At 37.6% G+C, this 17,794-nt stretch overlaps 1 long non-coding RNA gene across 5 annotated transcripts in view; it reads left to right on the top strand.

Moving 5' to 3' along the window:
- The window catches only part of LOC103348092 (uncharacterized), a 558,105-nt gene extending 540,757 nt beyond the window's left edge, over window positions 1-17,348 (top strand). For 2 of the 5 annotated variants that reach the window (XR_011389239.1, XR_011389242.1), the window contains one exon: window positions 11,748-12,475. This is a non-coding gene — a long non-coding RNA (uncharacterized lncRNA). Of the gene's footprint in view, window positions 1-11,747 lie in introns of all 5 variants that reach the window. The other 3 variants (XR_011389240.1, XR_011389241.1, XR_011389243.1) reach the window with 3 other exon arrangements.
- The last annotated feature ends 446 nt before the right edge of the window (window positions 17,349-17,794 follow it).

The raw sequence follows: 17,794 nt of genomic DNA on the forward strand, positions 1-17,794 counted from the left end.
CCTTACACAAATGTCCATTCAACATGGATTAATGATCTAAATCTATGACTCTACGCCATCAAATTATTAGAGAACATTGGAGAAACCCTGCAAGATACAGGCACAGGCAAAGACTTCTTGGAAAAGATCCCAGAGGCACAGGCAGTCAAAGCCAAAATTAACATTTGGGATTGCATCAAATTGAGAAGTTTCTGTACTGCAAAAGAAATAGTCAGGATAGTGAAGAAGCAACCAACAGAATAGGAAAAAATATTTGCAAATTGTGCAACAGATAAAGGGTTAATAACCAGGATCTAAAAAGAGATCAAGAAACTCCACAACAACGAAACAAACAACCCACTTAAGAGATGGGCCAAGGACCTCAATAGACATTTTTCAAAAGAGGAAATCCAAATGGCCAACAGACACATGGAAAAATGTTCAGGATCACTAGCCATCAGGGAAATGCAAATCAGAACCACAATGAGGTTTCACCTCACCCCGGTTAGAATGGTTCACATTCAGAAATCAACTAACAGCAGATGCTGGTGAGGATGTGGGGAAAAAGGGACGCTAACCCACTGTTGGTGGGACTGCAAACTGGTAAAGCCACTATGGAGGTCAGTTTGGAGATTGCTCAGAAACCTGAATGCAGCCCTACCATACAATCCAGCCATCCTACTCCTTGGAATTTCCCCAAAGGAAATTAAATTGGCAAATAAAAGAGCTGTCTGCACCTCCATGTTTACTGCAGCTCAATTCACAATAGCTAAGACCTGGAATCAACCCAAATGCCCATCAATAGAAGACTGGATACAGAAGTTATGGGATATGATTTCTATAGAATACTATACAGCAGTCAAAAACAATGAAATCCCGTCATTTGCAACAAAATGGAGGAATCTGGAAAACATCATGCTGAGTGAAATAAGCCAGTCCCAAATGGACAAATATCATATAGTCTCCCTGATTGGTGACAACTAACTGAGCCCTAAAAGGAAACCTGCTAAAGTGAAATGGACACTATTAGAAACAATGTCTTGATCAGCCCTTATCCTGACTGTTGAGGAACAACTTACTATTTCATTCCTTTTAGTATTTGTTTCTACTTAACACCATTGGTTGAACTCTTTAATTAACGCAGTTATTCTTAGTCGTTTAAATTTAACTGAAAAGTGATCCCTGTTAAATATAAGAGTGGAAATAAGAGAGGAACGAGGCCAGTGCCATGGCTCAATAGGCTAATCCTCCGCCTGTGGCGCCAGCACACCAGGTTCTAGTTCGGGTCGGGGCGCCGAATTCTGTCCCAGTTGCCCCTCTTCCAGTCCAGCTCTCTGCCGTGGTCCAGGAGTGCAGTGGAGGATGGCCCAAGTGCTTGGGCCCTGCACCTGCATGCAAGATCAGGAGAAGCACCTGGCTCCTGGTTTCAGATCAGCGCAGCATGCTGGCCGCAGTGTGCCAGCCGCAGCATCCATTGGAGGGTGAACCAACAGTAAAGGAAGACCTTTCTCTCTGTCTCTCTCACTGTCCATTCTGCCTGTCAAAAAAAAAGACAAAAAAGAAAAAAAAAGAGGAAGGAGATGTACAGTTCAGCACATGCTCACTCAGACTTACCCTTAATGGTAGAGCTAGGGGATCCCAATTCAATCCCATCAAGGTGGCACGTACCAATGCCATCTTGTTAAAGTGATCAGTTTCAGTTCTTAATTGATCAAAAAGATAGGATTAAGTGTCAAAGGGATTACATAAATAAGACCAGTGTCAGCAAATAATAATTGATAGAATTAAAAAGGACAGAATGATCCTATATCGGAAGCAGGATACACGGCAGACTCATAGAATGACAAATACCCTAAACAGCACTCTGGCCTCAGAATCAGCATTTAAGGCGTTTGGATTTGGCTAAAAAGCCTATGAGAGTTTTGCAGGCATGGAAAGATTTCGCAGGCAAGCCAAGATTCTGTGGCAAAAAATAAAAAGACCGAAATGAAAAATCTTTGTGAGGGGGCTAGTGCTGTGGCTCACTTGGCTAATCCTCCACCTGTGGCACCAGCATCCTATATGGCTACCGGGTTCTAGTCCCAGCTGCTCCTCTTCCAGTCCAGCTCTCTGCTGTGGCCCAGGAAGTCAGTGGAGGGTGGCCCAAGTGCTTGGGCCCCTGCACCCACATGGGAGACCAGGAAGAAGCACCTGGCTCCTGGCTTCGGATTGGCACAGTGCCAGCCATAGCAGCCATTTGGGGGGTGAACCAAATGTCTCTCTGTCTGTCTAATTGTCTCACTGCCTAACTCTGCCTGTCCAATAAGAAAAAAAACTCTGTGAGTGAGATCCCAGTGGAAAGAATGGACCATCAAAGAAGGCAGTACCTTTCTCTGAAGGAAGGAGAGAACTTCCACTTTGACTATGACCTTGTCTAAATAAGATCAGTGTTGGTGAACTCAAGAGACTTCCACAGCCTTGGCAGCTCATGACAAGAGCCTCGGGTGATTACTGATGTCATAAACAAGAGTGTCAATTGTTAAATCAACAACGGGAGTCACTGTGCACCTGCTCCCCATGTAGGACCTCTGTCCTTAATGTATTGTAGTATGCGAATTAATGGTAAAACTACTTCCCAAACAGTACTCTATACTTTGTGTGTCTTTGTGGGTGCATCTGTTAGAATCTTTACTTAGTATATAGTAAGTTGATCTTCTGTATATAAGGATAATTGAAAATGAATCATGATGAAGCATGGGATGGGAGAGGGAGTGGGAGATGGGATGGTTGCTTGTGGGAGGATGATTTTGGGGGGAAAAAGTCACTATAATACAAACATTGTACTTTGGAAACATATTTATTAAATAAAAGTTGAAAAAATTAAGTAAATAAAAAATAAAATAGACATAAAATAATTGAAAAATAACCCAGGAACACAAAATTAGAACAAATCGATAACAGGTAAGGAGATTGAATCAGTGAACAAAAAATCCAAAAAAGAAAAGCCCTGGATTAAATACTTTACTGGTGGGTTCTATCAACCATTTAATTAATAACTGGGGAAAAGTCTTTTGAGATGTTTCAAAAATAATTGAAGATGAAAGTAGACTTCAGAACTAATTTTAGAAGATTGACATTGTCCTTATAACAAATCTAGATAATAACAATAAAAGAAAATAAAATTATAGACCAAAATTCCTGATGAATGTAGATGCAAATATCCTCAGCAAAATGCTATCAAACCAAATTCAAATTCAACAACTCATTAAAAAATGTGTGTAATATGATCAGGTGGAATTTATCTTTGGGATACAAAGCTGGCTCCATATGTGAATAACTGTGCTGTTTCACCTTAACAGAATGAAGGGTAAAAATAGTATGATCATCTTAAAGACATAGAAAATATGAAATTCCACATTTCTTCATACTAAAAACTCTCAAGAAATTAAATATGGAAGGAAGAACCTCAAAATGATAAGGATCATAAAGGAAAGCCCACAGATGACATCATATTCATCAGTGAAAAGCTGAAAGCATTTCCTATAAAACCAGAAGAAAACAATGCCCACTCATATCTATTCAATATAGTTCAGGAAGTCATAGCCAGAGCAATTGTACAGGACAAAATGTAAAAAGGCATATAAATTGGAAAGGAAAAGTTAAATTGTCTCTGCTTGCAGATGATATGGTTGTATTTACAGAAAACACTATTTGATCAAAAAATTCTTTTCATTAATGGCCAAATTCAATAAAGTTTCAAGCTACAAAACTATCATACAAAAATAAAAATCAATTCTATTTTTTATACACCAACAAAGTATCTGAAAGAATTAGGAAGCCAATTTAATTTATAATATCCTTAAAAAATACTCAGGGAAAAATTTTACCAAAGAAGTGAAAAATCTACACACTGAAATGAAATTGATGTTGTTTTAAAAACTTCTGCCCTTAATGTGTTGTACTATGAGAATTAATGGTAAAACTACTACTCAAACAGTACTCTGTACTTGGTGTGTCTTTGTGGGTGCAGTCTGTTGAAATCTTTACTTAGTATATACTAAGTTGATCTTCTGTATATAAACATAATTGAAAATGAATCATGATGAAGAATAGGATGAGAGAGGGAGTGGGACATAGGATGATTGCAGGTGGGAGGGAGGTTATGGTGGGAAAAGCTGCTATAATTAAAAAGTTGTAGTTTGGAAATTTATATTTATCAAATAAAAGTTGAAAAGAAAAAAATGGATACACAAATAAATGGAAATATATCCCTTGCTCGACAGGAGGCCTGGATGCAGCTCCAGCTCTTCACATTGGCCTGGCCCACCGTTTGATGTTCTGGCCATCTGGGGGATGAATAAGTGGATGAAAAATTCTCTGTCTGTAATTCGTTTAAATAGATAATTTTTTAAAAAGATAAACTAGGTAGAAAATACTTTTTAAAAAAGTCTATGCTGCCCAGAGAAATCCAAATATTTAATGCAATCTTTTTCAAAATCCTAATGGCATTTTTTAAAACAGTAGTAGAGAAAACAATCCTGAAATTCATATGAAGCCACAAAATATCCTAAATAGTCAATGTAAGCTTGAAATTCATGACAAGGATCATAAAAGGAGATTTTATCATGGAAGAGGTATAATTTAGTGAAGACAACATTCATAAATATTTATATAGCATATAATATGCATCCACATCTTGTTCAGGAGAAAAGTAATTTTTTAAATTTTAATATAAGTGAACAAATTTCATGTCTATATCAATTTATTTTATAATCATAAGCTTAATACAGTAAATAAAGAATTCAGCAAATAGTAATAAGTAAAAAACACTGATCCTCAACAGTAAAGACAAGGGCTATAAACAATAATCAGATCTCAAATGTCAATTTTGCTCATATACATTACATTTTTTGTACTCTATTAGTTACCAAAGATCAGGGAAAACACATGGTATCTGTCTTTTGGGGACTGGCTATTTCACTAAGTATAATGGTTTCCAGTTGCATCCATTTCGTGGCAAAAGATAAGATTTCATCTTTTTTATGGCTGAGTAGTATTCCACAGTGTGTGTATGTGTATATATATATACACATATATATACATATATCCACATCCATATATATATATATATATATCACATTTTCCTTATTTTTTCTTTCCATACACATATATATCACATTTTCTTAATCTAGTCATTGGTTGATGGACATCTGGGTTGATTCCATATCTTAGCTATTGTGAATTCAGTTACAATAAACATGGGGGTACAGGTAAATTGTTCATATGCTGATTTCATTTCCCTTGGGTAAATTCCCAAGAGTGGGATGGCTGTGTTCATATGGTAGATCTATTTTCAGGTTTCTGAGAAGTCTCCATACTGTCTTCCACAATGACTATATTAGTTTTCATTCCCACCAATAGTGGATTAGAGTAACTTTTTCCCTACATCCTTGTCATCATTAATTGTTGTCTGGTTTCTGTATGAGAGGTATTCTAACTTGGTGAAATGAAACATCATTGTGTTTTTTATTTGCATTCCCTGATTACTGGTGATCCTGAGCATTTTTTCATGTGTCTGTTGGCTATTTGAATTTCTTCTTTTGAAAAACTCTATTCAAGTCCTTTGCCCATTTCTTAATTGCATCGATTGTTTTGTTGTTTTGAGTTTCTTGACCTCTTTATAAATTCTGGATATTAATCCTTTTTCAGATGCATAGTTTGCAAATATTTTCTTCCATTCTGTTAGTTACATCTTCACTTTGATGAGTGTTTTCTTTGCAGTGCAGAAGCTTCTTAGCTGAATACTATGTGTATATTAACTTCTACATATGAGGGAAAATGTGGAATTTCTCCTCTGTGTCTGGCTTATTTCATTAGCATAACAATTTACAGTTCCATCCATTTTGCTGGAAATAAGATTTCATTCTTCTTATGGCAGAATAGTATTCAATTATCATTATTTTTGTGTGTATTTGTGTGTGTATAACATTTTCTTTATCCAATCATGAAGTGACAGATATCTAGATTGATGCCATATCTTAGGTCTTGTGAGTTGGACTGTATTAAACATGGAAACGCAGGTATCTCTTCCAAGTCCTGACTTCATTTCCTTTGACTGTATTCCCAGTTGTGGAATAGCCATATTAATGTCCCTGCTTTCAAGAAAATTGGTTTATATGTGTATATAATATTTAAATATAATTGTCAAGTCTAGATTTACTCTTTGAACTCTATATTCTTTATTGGAAATATTTTTAAAAGGGCAAAAAAGAAAAAGGAAAGAAAAAAAACTATGCATGCAAATTTTTCAGTTTTTTATATCAAAATAAACTTATAGTTTAAGCCCCAAAACAAATAATGTAATCTTGAGAAGAAAAAGATTGGAGACATTAAATTTCTCAATTTAACACTATATTACATAGCTGCAATAACCAAAATAGTATGGAATTGGCATAAAAAAGACACATAAGTAGAGAACCCAGAATAAACCAAGACATATATAGTCAATTAATATTGACAAGATCACTAAGAATACACAATAGAATAAGTGTAGTTTCTTCAATAAAGGGAATTGAGAGAATTGGCTATCCATCTGTAAAACAATGAAACTTGACCCTCATATTACACCATATACAGAAATTAATTGAGGTTAATTCTCAAATTTGATATCTGAAAGAGTAAAACTTCTAGAAATAAAATTTTAAAAAGCTCATTCACATTGATGTTGGCAATGACTTTTAGTTGTGACACCAAAAGTACTGTCAACAAAAGAAAAGTAAATGTGGGTCTACATCAAACTAAAGGATTTTTCCCAGCAAAGAAACTAGTCAACATAATGAAAAGTAGTGGACAGTATATGGGAAAACATTTGCAAACCTGATAAAGGGTTAGTGTACAAAATACATAAGAAAACACATGGAGACTGAACAACGTGCTTCTGAATCAAAGTGGGTCATAGAAGAAAGCAATACTTTTTGGAAACCAATGCAGATGACAATACAACATATCAAAGCTTATGGGATATAGCAAAAGCAGTGTTAAGAGGAAAGTTTATAGCACTTGGTGCCCACATCAAGAAATTGAAAAGGCACCAAATGAGCTCAATGCATCTCAAGGTTCTAGAAAAACAACAGCAAACCAAACCCAAAACTAATAGGAGAAAAGAAATCATTAAAATTAGAGAAGAAATCTAAAAATTGAAAAACAAATACAAAAGATCAGCAAAATGAAGAGCTTGTTTTTTGAAAAAATAAACAAAATTGACATGGGACTCCAAATCCCATTAAGCTGGCAGGTACTAATGCCATCATACTAGTTAAAGTGATCATTTTAAGTGCGTAACTGATCATAAAGATAGGAATAAGTGTCAAAAGGATCACATAGACAAGACCAATTGCCTGCTAATAACAATAGATAACATTAAAAAGCAGAGAATAATCCAACATGGGAAGCAGGCCACACAGAAGACTCATAGAATGACAAATGGCCAAATCATCACTCTGGCCTCAGAATCAGCCCTTAAGGCATTCGGATCTGGCTAAAAAGCCCAGGAGAGCATTTTGGGCATTAAATGCCAAGACACTGTGGCAAAAAAGGGTCTACATGAAAGGTCTCTGTGAGATCCCACTGGAAATAAGGGACTATCAAAAAAGGAGGTACCTTTCTCTGAGGGGAGGAGAGAACTTCCATTTTGATTTCAGCTCTGTCTATAAAATGCTGGAGTTTGTGGACTCAAGAGGCTTCTGTAGCCTTGGCAGCTCATGACAAGAACCTCAGGTGGTCACTCACATCATAAATCAGAGTGTCAATTACTAAAGCAACAATAGGAGTCACTGTATACATGCTCTACATGTAGGACCTCTGTCCTTAATGAGTTGTACTATGAGAATTAATGGTAAAACTTGTCTTCAAACAGTACTTTGTACTTTGTGTGTCTGTGTGGGTGCAAACTTTTGAAATCTTTACTTAATATGGAGTTGATCTTCTATGTATAATTAAAAATGAATATTAATGAAGGATGGAATTTGAGAGGCAGTTGGAGTTGGGACAGGAGTGGGGGTGAAAGGGCGGGTATAGGGGGAAGAACCGCTATATTCCAAAAGCTGTACCTATGAAATTTATATTAATTAAATAAAAGCTTTCTAAATATACATTTAGAAATCTTTAGTTTAATATATATATTTATATATATTAAATATATATATTTGCATATATATAACTCATACAACTCCATAGTAAAGGAAACAAAATATAGAAACTCAAAAAAGTAGATAAAGCATGTAAATAGATGTTTTTCTAAAGAGGACATACAAATGATGAACATATATATGAAAAGGTACTGAACATCACTAATCACCATGGAAATGAAAATGAAGACTGCAATGAGATATCAACTCATACCTTTTGTGTTGGCTATTATGAAGACAATAGAAAATAAGTGTTGGCAAGTATATAGCAAAAAGGGAACACTTGTACACTATTGGTAGGAATGTTAATTGGTTCAACCAATATAGAAATTAGTAAAGAGATTACTCAAAAATGTTAAAAATAGAACTTCCATACCATCGTGCAATCCCACTTCTAAATAAACATCCAAAGGAAGTTATATTAATATATCAAAGAAATATCTGCACCTCTGTGTTCATTGAAGCATTATTCACCATATTTAAGATGTCCATCAATAAATTAATGGATAATGAAAACTGTTATAATCATTGGGTTATCTTTCTTTCTTAAAAATGAAGGAAATTCTGCTATTTGTGACTACATGAGTGCGTCTGAAAGATATTATGCTAAGTGAAATAAGCCAGAAACAAAAAAATGCTGTTTAATTTATATGTGAAATCTAGAAAAAGGTTTGAAACTCATAGAAGCAGAGAGTGGAATGAAGTCTACCAATGGTGGAAGGTAAGGAGATGTTGGACAAAGATTACAAGCTTTCAGTTATAAGATAAAGGAGGTTCTGGGAAGCTAGTATATAGTATAATGACTATAGTTAATGATATTTCATTGTTTAAATTTTATAAGAGAAAGGACTTTAAGTTCCCTTATTCCCCCCATACCAATACACAAAACATATCACTTAGATGATTGTGTATGTATTAATTTGAATGTGATCATTATTACACCATGTATATGTGTATCAAATTATCACATTTTATACTTTGCATACTTTAATTTTCTTAAATATTTTAAAATTAAAAAAGCTGTTCAACTGTCCTCCAGAGTGAGTGTTCCATTTTGTTTTCCTATTGCTTCTATGTCCTTGTTAGCCTGTGGTGATGTGTTTCAGATTTTTAGAAATTTTAGTAGATGTGTAAGGGTACCTAGTTGTTTTAATTTGCATTTCTCTTCTTTTGATTTTATTTGAGAGGTAGAGTTACAGAGAGCGAGAGAGAGAAAGGTCTTCCAACCACAGGTTCACTTTCCAAATGGATGTAATGGCCAGAGCTGAGTCCACCCAAAGCCAGGAGCTTCCTCTGGGTCCACCATGCAGGTGCAGGAACCCAAACACTTGGACCATCTTCCTTTTACTAGTTCATTCCCCCAAATACCCACAATATCTAGGGCTGAGCCAGGTTGAATCCAGGAGCTACATTCTCAATCTGAGGCTTCCATGGAAATGGCAGGAACTCAAGTATTTGAGTCATCATTTTCTTCCAACCCGCTCCCCGACACAGTACACATTATCAGAAAACTGGAATCATGAATAAAACCAGGACTCAAACCCAGCTGCCTTGATATGGGCTGCAGGGGTCCCAAGCAGTGGATTAGCTGCTGCACCAGATGCCCAGTGTCCACCCCTCTAGTAAGTCATTATGTCAGATGGTGTCAGTTCTCCAACTTTGTCTGCTCCATCAATACTGCTTTGGCTATTCTGGGGCCTTTGCCTCTCCATATGAGCTTTAGAATCAGTTTGTCAATATCTATAAAACAACATGGTGGGATTTTGATTCAGATTGATATAATCTATGTATCATTTTTTAGAACTTAAATATTGACAATATTGAGCCTTCCTATTCTTGAACGTAAATCATCTCACCATTTATTTTTTTATCAGAGTTTTGTAGCTTTCCTAAGATTTTGTACATGTTTTGTTAGATTAGATTTATACCTAAGAATTCATTTTAGAAAGTGTAATATCAGTGGCATTGAGGTTTTAGCTTCAAATTTCACTTCTTCATTGCTAGTACATAGTGCAGTGTTTGGCTTTCGTATATTAGACTTGTATCCTGCAAACTTGATGTAATTACTTATTAGCTCCAGGTTTTTTGCCAAATTTTTGAGGTTTTATTTAGATATGTGAATAAAGGCATTTTTACTTTTCTTGCAAATCTGTATACCTTTTCTTGTTGCATTAGCTGGAACTTCCAGTAAAATTTTGAAAAGGAGTGATGTGCAGAACATCCCTGCTTTGTTCCAGGTCTTACTGAGAAAACTTCAAAATTTAACCATTAGAAATGATGTTAATTGCAGGTGTTGTACTATTCTTTTTTTGCCAGGCAGAGAGAGAGTGAGAGAGAGAGAGAGACAGAGAGTTATAGACAGTGAGAGAGACAGAGAGAAAGGTCTCCCTTCCGTTGGTTCACTCCCCTAATGCCCCTACGGCCAGCGCTGTGCCAATCCAAAGCCAGGAGCCGGGTACTTCCTCCCGGTCTCCCAGGCGGGTGCAGGGACCCAAGCACTTGGGTCATCCTCCTCTTCCCTCCTGGGCCACAGCATAGAGCTGGACTGGAAGAGGAGCAACTGGGACTAGTACCTGGCACCCAACCGGGACTAGAACCCGGGGTGCTTTCGCCACAGGCGGAGGATTAGCCAAGTGAGCCATGGCACCAGCCTTGTACTATTCTTTTTCATGGTTTTGTGAACTCTTAAGTAGGGTCCCATAACTCCAGGTGAAATTTAACTTATGAGGTACAGTATATCTGTTGCTTTTAACAGATTTTCGAGCCTTCATAAAAAAGAAATAAATCACATGCCTATTTCAAATAGAATAAAAGGATCTAAGTGTGCAAAAACTTCAATATCCATGAAATTTTTTCTTCAATTTTAGATGACATGACAAATGTCAAATTGTGTACAAGTAAGTGACACAGTTAGCTCTGACCCTGCACCTTGTGGGCCAACATCTAATGCAAGAACTATAATAAAATAATGTGATCATTGGTTGTTAACAACCAACCCCCTTTTCGAGTGTTTTGCACTGAGGTTTTACTATGTAATATGTAATATATTCTTACCTTTTTACAAATAATCAGTGGTGCTAACATGAATACTGAGTGCTGTTTTTTCAGTAAGGGGTATTGGGATATTTATCAATTTCATACTTCTGAGAGTTGCAGAGGACAGGAGTTGAGGAAATCTACAGTCATAGGGAATACAGACTTCCATTTTCAGTGGATACTGAGACTTACATAGCTTTTGGCTCTAAATATCTCCAATGCATTGTATTTAAATATAAAATATTCCCAAGTTTCTTGATCTGATGAAATAAATATACTAGAAGCCTGTTGTATTTACATTCCTTTAAATGAGTGATCGTATTTCTGGCTCTACCAGATACCTGTATACTGAAAGACAGGCTCACAGGATTCCAATTGATTCGTCCCAAGCTCTGTAACAATATGCTTTTCAAACATCCTCAGGGGTATAGCCGAGTACATACAGTTAGTTATAGTTTATACCATCAATTTAGGAAATTAAAAATAGGAACCAAAATTCAAGTTCAATTCTTATGCTATAAATAGTAATGATTAAACTATTTCCCTATCCCCTTGTTTTCTTCTCAGAAAAATTCAAAACAACAACCAAGACAATCACCCCAATAGCCCATATACACTCTTTGTGAGAATGTTAATTTGTAGAGCCATTATAGAAAACAGAAGGTTCTTCAATAAATTAAAATACAACTTCCAATTGCTCCAGAAATCCCTCCTTTGGGAAATGAAATCAACACCTTACAGAGACATCTGCATTATTCACAATACTGAAGATCGGAAAACAACCTATGTGTCCATTGAGAAGTGACTGAATAAAAAAAAGGTAATATACACAAAAAGTGGAGCATATTCATCTTTTAAAAAGGAGATCCTGACATTTGTGATAATGTAGATCAAACTGCAGGGAATTATGTGACTAAGCCATGAGCAAAAGACAAATGCTGCATGACCTGACTTATTCAAGGAATCTGAAAATGCTTAATTCATAGAAGTAGAAAATAGAAGAGTAATTACCGGGGGTTGTGGTGTGTGTGGGAGAAATGGAAAGATATTGGTCTATAGTGTACTGTTTCAGTTCTGCAAGAACTAAAGTTTTAGAGATTTTATATATATAAACATGATGACTGTCATTAATAATACTGTATTATAAACTTAAATTTTTCTAAGATAGTAGATCCTAAATTTCTTTTTTGACAGGCAGAGTGGACAGTGAGAGAGAGAGATAGAGAGAAAGGTCTTCCTTTACCGTTGGTTCACCCTCCAATGGCCGCCGCGCTGCAGCCGGCGCACCGCACTGATCCGATGGCAGGAGCCAGGTACTTATCCTGGTCTCCCATGTGGGTGCAGGGCCCAAGCACTTGGGCCATCCTCCACTGCACTCCCTGGCCACAGCAGAGAGCTAGCCTGGAAGAGGGGCAACCGGGACAGAATCCGGTGCCCCGACCAGGACTAGAACCTGGTGTGCCGGCGCCGCAAGGTGGTGGATTAGCCCAGTGAGCCGCGGCGCCGGCCCCTAAATGTTCTTAACATACACCAAATGGTAACTATGTGAGGTGATATATTTGTTCGATAATTTCACAAAACATACATATATCAAAACATTTTAATTACATGCATTTTATTTGTCAAAGTTATACCTTAATATATAAAAATAATTTATAAAAACAATAAAACCAAATGTGGCATGTTTATTGGAATGTCACTGGCTTAGAAAGAAATAGGACTATTTGTTACAAATCTGTTCCTCCATGGAGTCCTGTTTAAACTGTAGTAAGAGATAACCATGATCATAAGATGAACTATTTTAAGAATTTTTACTTATGTGAAGTAAGGTGATTTTGACTTTGTCTATAACCTTTCATGTGATCTAATTATAAGTGGTCAGGGAACACAAAGATCTTTATTCTTTAGAAATCAAACAGGCAGGTCTGGCTTTATTGCTGAGATGAGTCTTCCTTGAAACCACAGCCTTAGTCTCCACCAGTGACCACTGACAGCGCATTCTTGCCCCTTGTGGGTGTCTCGAGACCTGTCAGCAGTCAGAACTGCTGGGCATTGATTAGCCAATAATAATTTAGTAACTAACATAGGCAGCCTTATTAGGGATTGTCAGAGCTAGAATAATTACCACACAAATTCAAACCATCTGGCCTATAAGAGAGTATGTCTTCCATAAGTTTTATCTTCCTGTTTCAGTAATAAATTATTCTATCACATTCCCAATAAAACACTGGAGAGGAGAGGTCAAGTGACCTTGAAGTTTCTGAGTTAATTCAGTCTCTGCAGCTCCACATTTTATCACCATCTCCAAACCATGGGAGCATTTTTTTTCTTTTCCTATTGGCCTGACAGCCAGGAATGCCACTAGTGAGTTATAGGAATTGAGGAAGCATTCGTCAAGCCCTGTTCATATGGGCAGGTGGCAGGAGGGGGAGGGGGGGTGCATAGCCTAGGAGACTGGATTCCAAATCTGATTAATTATCAGAATCACATGAGGAGTTGTCTAGAAACAGATTCCTTTGCATTAGAGGATGTGCTTTGGTGGCATGGAGTGGATCCTGGTGTACTGGCTCGTTTATGCAAAGGTAACACACAGCATAGAAATCTCAGTGACTCACACAAACATTTGTGCTCACGTTTCATGAAGGTTGCGGTCTTCTGTGGCTCATTTGGGCTTGCCTGGACTTGAACTAGAAACATGTGTATTCTCATTCCAGAACCCAGTTGAAGGAGTATCTGCTAACTAGGGCATGCCGTTCTCATAACAGAGGGCAGAAACTCAAAACAGTGCCAAACCAAACCATGCCAACACATCTAATGTTTCTAAATTGGTGTGGTCTTCATCATGTCCACTTATCATTCATCAACAAAGGTCATGCCCAGGGTCCATGGGTAAGGAGTAAACCCCACCTACAGGAAAACAAGGAATATAAGGTAGGCCTAGGAGTAGGAAGGTAGAGAAATACTTGTAAATGAGTGGTACAGTTTATTACACTTAAGAATATACGTTTTAAAAGCTCCTTAGAAGATCCTGATGAAACCACTGAACCTTGTTATTTTACGGAAAAGAATCTTCCCTGATGCACCTGTTGTGATGACTAAGCAACTATTAGTGGTTTTTCAGCAGACAGGCTGCACTAAGTGCAACTCAATCACTCATTCCATCAACTAACATGTGTACCCAACACATATCGAAATCTGATGCTTCTATAAAGCTTAGGAGTTCTTCCAAATTGTAGTTGTCTTAACTATCCTATTAAATGGTATTGTTGCTCCCATTTTGAAAATATGGGAAATGAAATGACAGACCTCTAGAAAAGAGTGGACCTGGCTTGATCATGTGCTTGTCCATGTCTGAACCTCCTCCTGCTACAATGGATGCCCTGGCAGGCCAAGCCCTGTTATTGCCATCACTTCCTCTCCAGCACACACTAGCACAGACATTGGGATCTTTGATGTAAGTTTTAATTAACTTATTTATTTGGCAAATATTTATTAAGCACTCATCACATTCCAGATACTATTCTAGGCACTAGCAAGATAAGCAGCAGGATAAAATTGACAAAAAGCCCTGCTTACCATCTGGCCAAGGGACATGGATGTTAAACAACTGAACAAGTAAACTCATGTTAAATGGCAACAATGGGAACTTATGCCAGATGGGGACAAGTGCCATGAGGAAAAATAACAGATTTTTGGCATGGTCAGAGTCAGCCATGGCTAGATATTACAGGAAGTAAATCCTTTTAAAGACATGAAGAGAGAATGATTAAACTGTTTCATCAGAGGGCAGAATAGTTCTAGGACCTCCCTCAAATAATTCCCATGCTTCAAAATATAAACAATGAACTCACACTGAATTTTATGGGATAAACCATGTTTCTCTTGACAGATCAATTGCTGAAATTCAATTCTTATTAAAGTGAATTATGTGGCCATTCCAAATACTTTACTGAAGAGGAACAGTAAAAGTAAATAAAAATGAGTATGTTTTCTTCATTTGTAATAAATACCATCTTATGAGCTGCATGAGGTGTCAATTACCACATGGCAGGCAAACCTTGGGACATGGCACACCTTGCATAATGATAAGACAGGCATCCTGAAGGGTATCGTGTTTTATATAGCAAATTTCCAGCATATTCACTACCTGCTGATTTTGTTTATTTGCTATTATTATTTGTGCATAATTGTATTTATTTATGGGGGTAACACTACTCCCTGCTTATTCCTATTAGGACTTCTTTTCCCTGGAAGAAAACTGAGGTACAATGTTACTGTTTGAATCTCCATTTATTCATTCAACAAATATATGTTGGTTTCTTGTCATATGCCAGGAACAGAACACACAGCAATGAGCAAAACAGATAAACCTCCCTTCCCCTTGTGGAGCTTACTATCCAGCCAGACGGAGGTGGATATTAACAGCAGCATTTGCTTGTTTGAAGAAGATGCGTGAGCTCTTAGGAAGAAAAGTTCAAACAGCCCTTGTCCTAAAGCCTTGGGGTTACGGGCAGACAGGAAGCAGCTGAGTGTTTCGGCACATAGGCGTTGTTACCACCGACACAGTTGTTAGGTGTGGGCCCCAGGCACATCCCACACTGGCAAGTTGGTTGGGAGATGTTGTGCTTTAAGCCTTCTGGCCCCAGCGTGGATCATCTGTCAGGCAGTATTTCTGTCTAACTCTCTCAAATGTGGTTATGGGCCATCTAAAGGGAGTGGGACATGATCAGTCGTTGCAAAATAATTTGTTTGAAGAGGCATCATGGACCACAGCTGGAAACAAGCATGTTAAGAGTGACAGGATCTTGGCAGCCACAAAACCTTAGATTTTGAGTCTTGCTTTTCAACCAAACCAAGTGGGATGGCTGGGCATTCATTAGGAAGAAAGAGCCTTCCCCATTCCAAGGCTTTCTCATTACATCAACCCCTCTCCCACCCAAGGACTGGATAGGGCAGTCCTAACACTTCAGTTTATCAAAAGTGGGGTTAGTCAACTTTCATTACAGAGTAAAATTTATTTTGAGTGTCTCAAAATTATATCATAAGATCATTACTAATTCTACAGTGTTTATTTAGAGTAGTTTCAATCATGTAATAAAGAACACACAAACAGAACCAAACTCCTATTGACTTCTTGTGTTAAAAATCTACAAAGTTGAAGTGGGTGTTATCCCAATGGTTAAAATGCCTGTATCCTACATTGAAGTACCTGGGTTCAATTCCCAGCTCCAGCTCCTGACTCCAGCTTCCTGCCAATGAGTCCTTGGCAGTGGAAAGCTCACCACTCATGGCAATACTGTGAGGGAGGGATTTCATTGTATTTATCATATGCACTATAATATTTTACTTATTTTGTTGTTTATTTATGCAATTTAGAGGCAGAGAGAGAGAAACAGACAGAGCTCCCATCTGCTGGCTTATTCCCTAAGTACCCAAAACATCAAGGGCTGAGCTTGGGAGCTGGAAGCTAGGAGGCCAATCTAGGTTCCACATTTGTGAAGGGGACTCAACTTCTTGAGCCATCATTACTAGCTCTCAGGGTACACACAAGCAGGAAGCTGGAATCAGAATTAAATACCAGACTCAAACCCAGGCATTCTGATATAGGGTGCAGGAGTTCCAACTGGAATCTTAACTGCTATGCCAAATGCAGGTCCTTAGTTTACTTTTTAAAATAAGGACATATAATTCTTTGGCAATAATAAGGGCATAGTATTTCACAGACTCAGTATTTGGGACTCAGAAAAACATGTGCATTTGTTGTGCAAAGGACTTGTGGTAAATCACTAAGGATTATATCAAATCTTAGAAGGAGTTGGGCTGCAGGTGTGAAACTGTGTTCAAAATCTTCAGAGTTGCTTCTAAAACTGGTCATGAGAGGTTGGGCAGCTTATCTTCCTGCAGGCTTTGGGAGAAGAGGGGACATACATCTATCTCGGTGATTTAGGAATTTACCCAAGGGACTGAACCAAATGACCCTTTACCTGTAATATGGAGACAACATTTCAAGTTCTAGAATTATGATGAAGATTCTATGCCATGTGGGAACTCAACAAATGTTACTTCTTTTTTGTCAATCAAGGGAAGAGATTTCCATCCCCATCTACGTGTGTGGTTCAAATTGAACCTGATTTTACTTTTTGGAAGATTTATTTGAAAGACAGAATGACAGAGGGGAGGGAGGGAGGGAGAGAGAGAAAGAAGAGAGGAGAGAGGAGATGGGAGAGGGGAGAGGGGAGAGGGAGAGAGAAGAAAAGAGCTTTAGTCTGCTGGTTCCCTCCCTAATTGCCCCCAATGGCCATGGCTGGGCCAAGTCACAGCAAGGAGCCAAGATTTCAATTTGGCTTTCATACATGGATGTTAGAGACTCACGTAATTGAAGCCATGATCCACTGCTTCCCAGGCACATTAGCAGGGAGCTGGACTGAAAGCAGAGGAGACAGGACCCAAACTGGTGCTCTGAAATTAAGTACATTTGTGAATGCTTTATGAATCTTTGGATTTTCAAAACTTGGGACTATTATTATCAGCCAACCTGGTAGACATCAAATAAACATAGTTTGATTCTACGATGCTGAATGACACAGTAACTTTGAAGGAGAGTCAACACTCAC

Source organism: Oryctolagus cuniculus, chromosome 6, assembly GCF_964237555.1.
Source record: "Oryctolagus cuniculus chromosome 6, mOryCun1.1, whole genome shotgun sequence".
In the NCBI taxonomy this organism is placed as follows: domain Eukaryota; kingdom Metazoa; phylum Chordata; class Mammalia; order Lagomorpha; family Leporidae; genus Oryctolagus; species Oryctolagus cuniculus.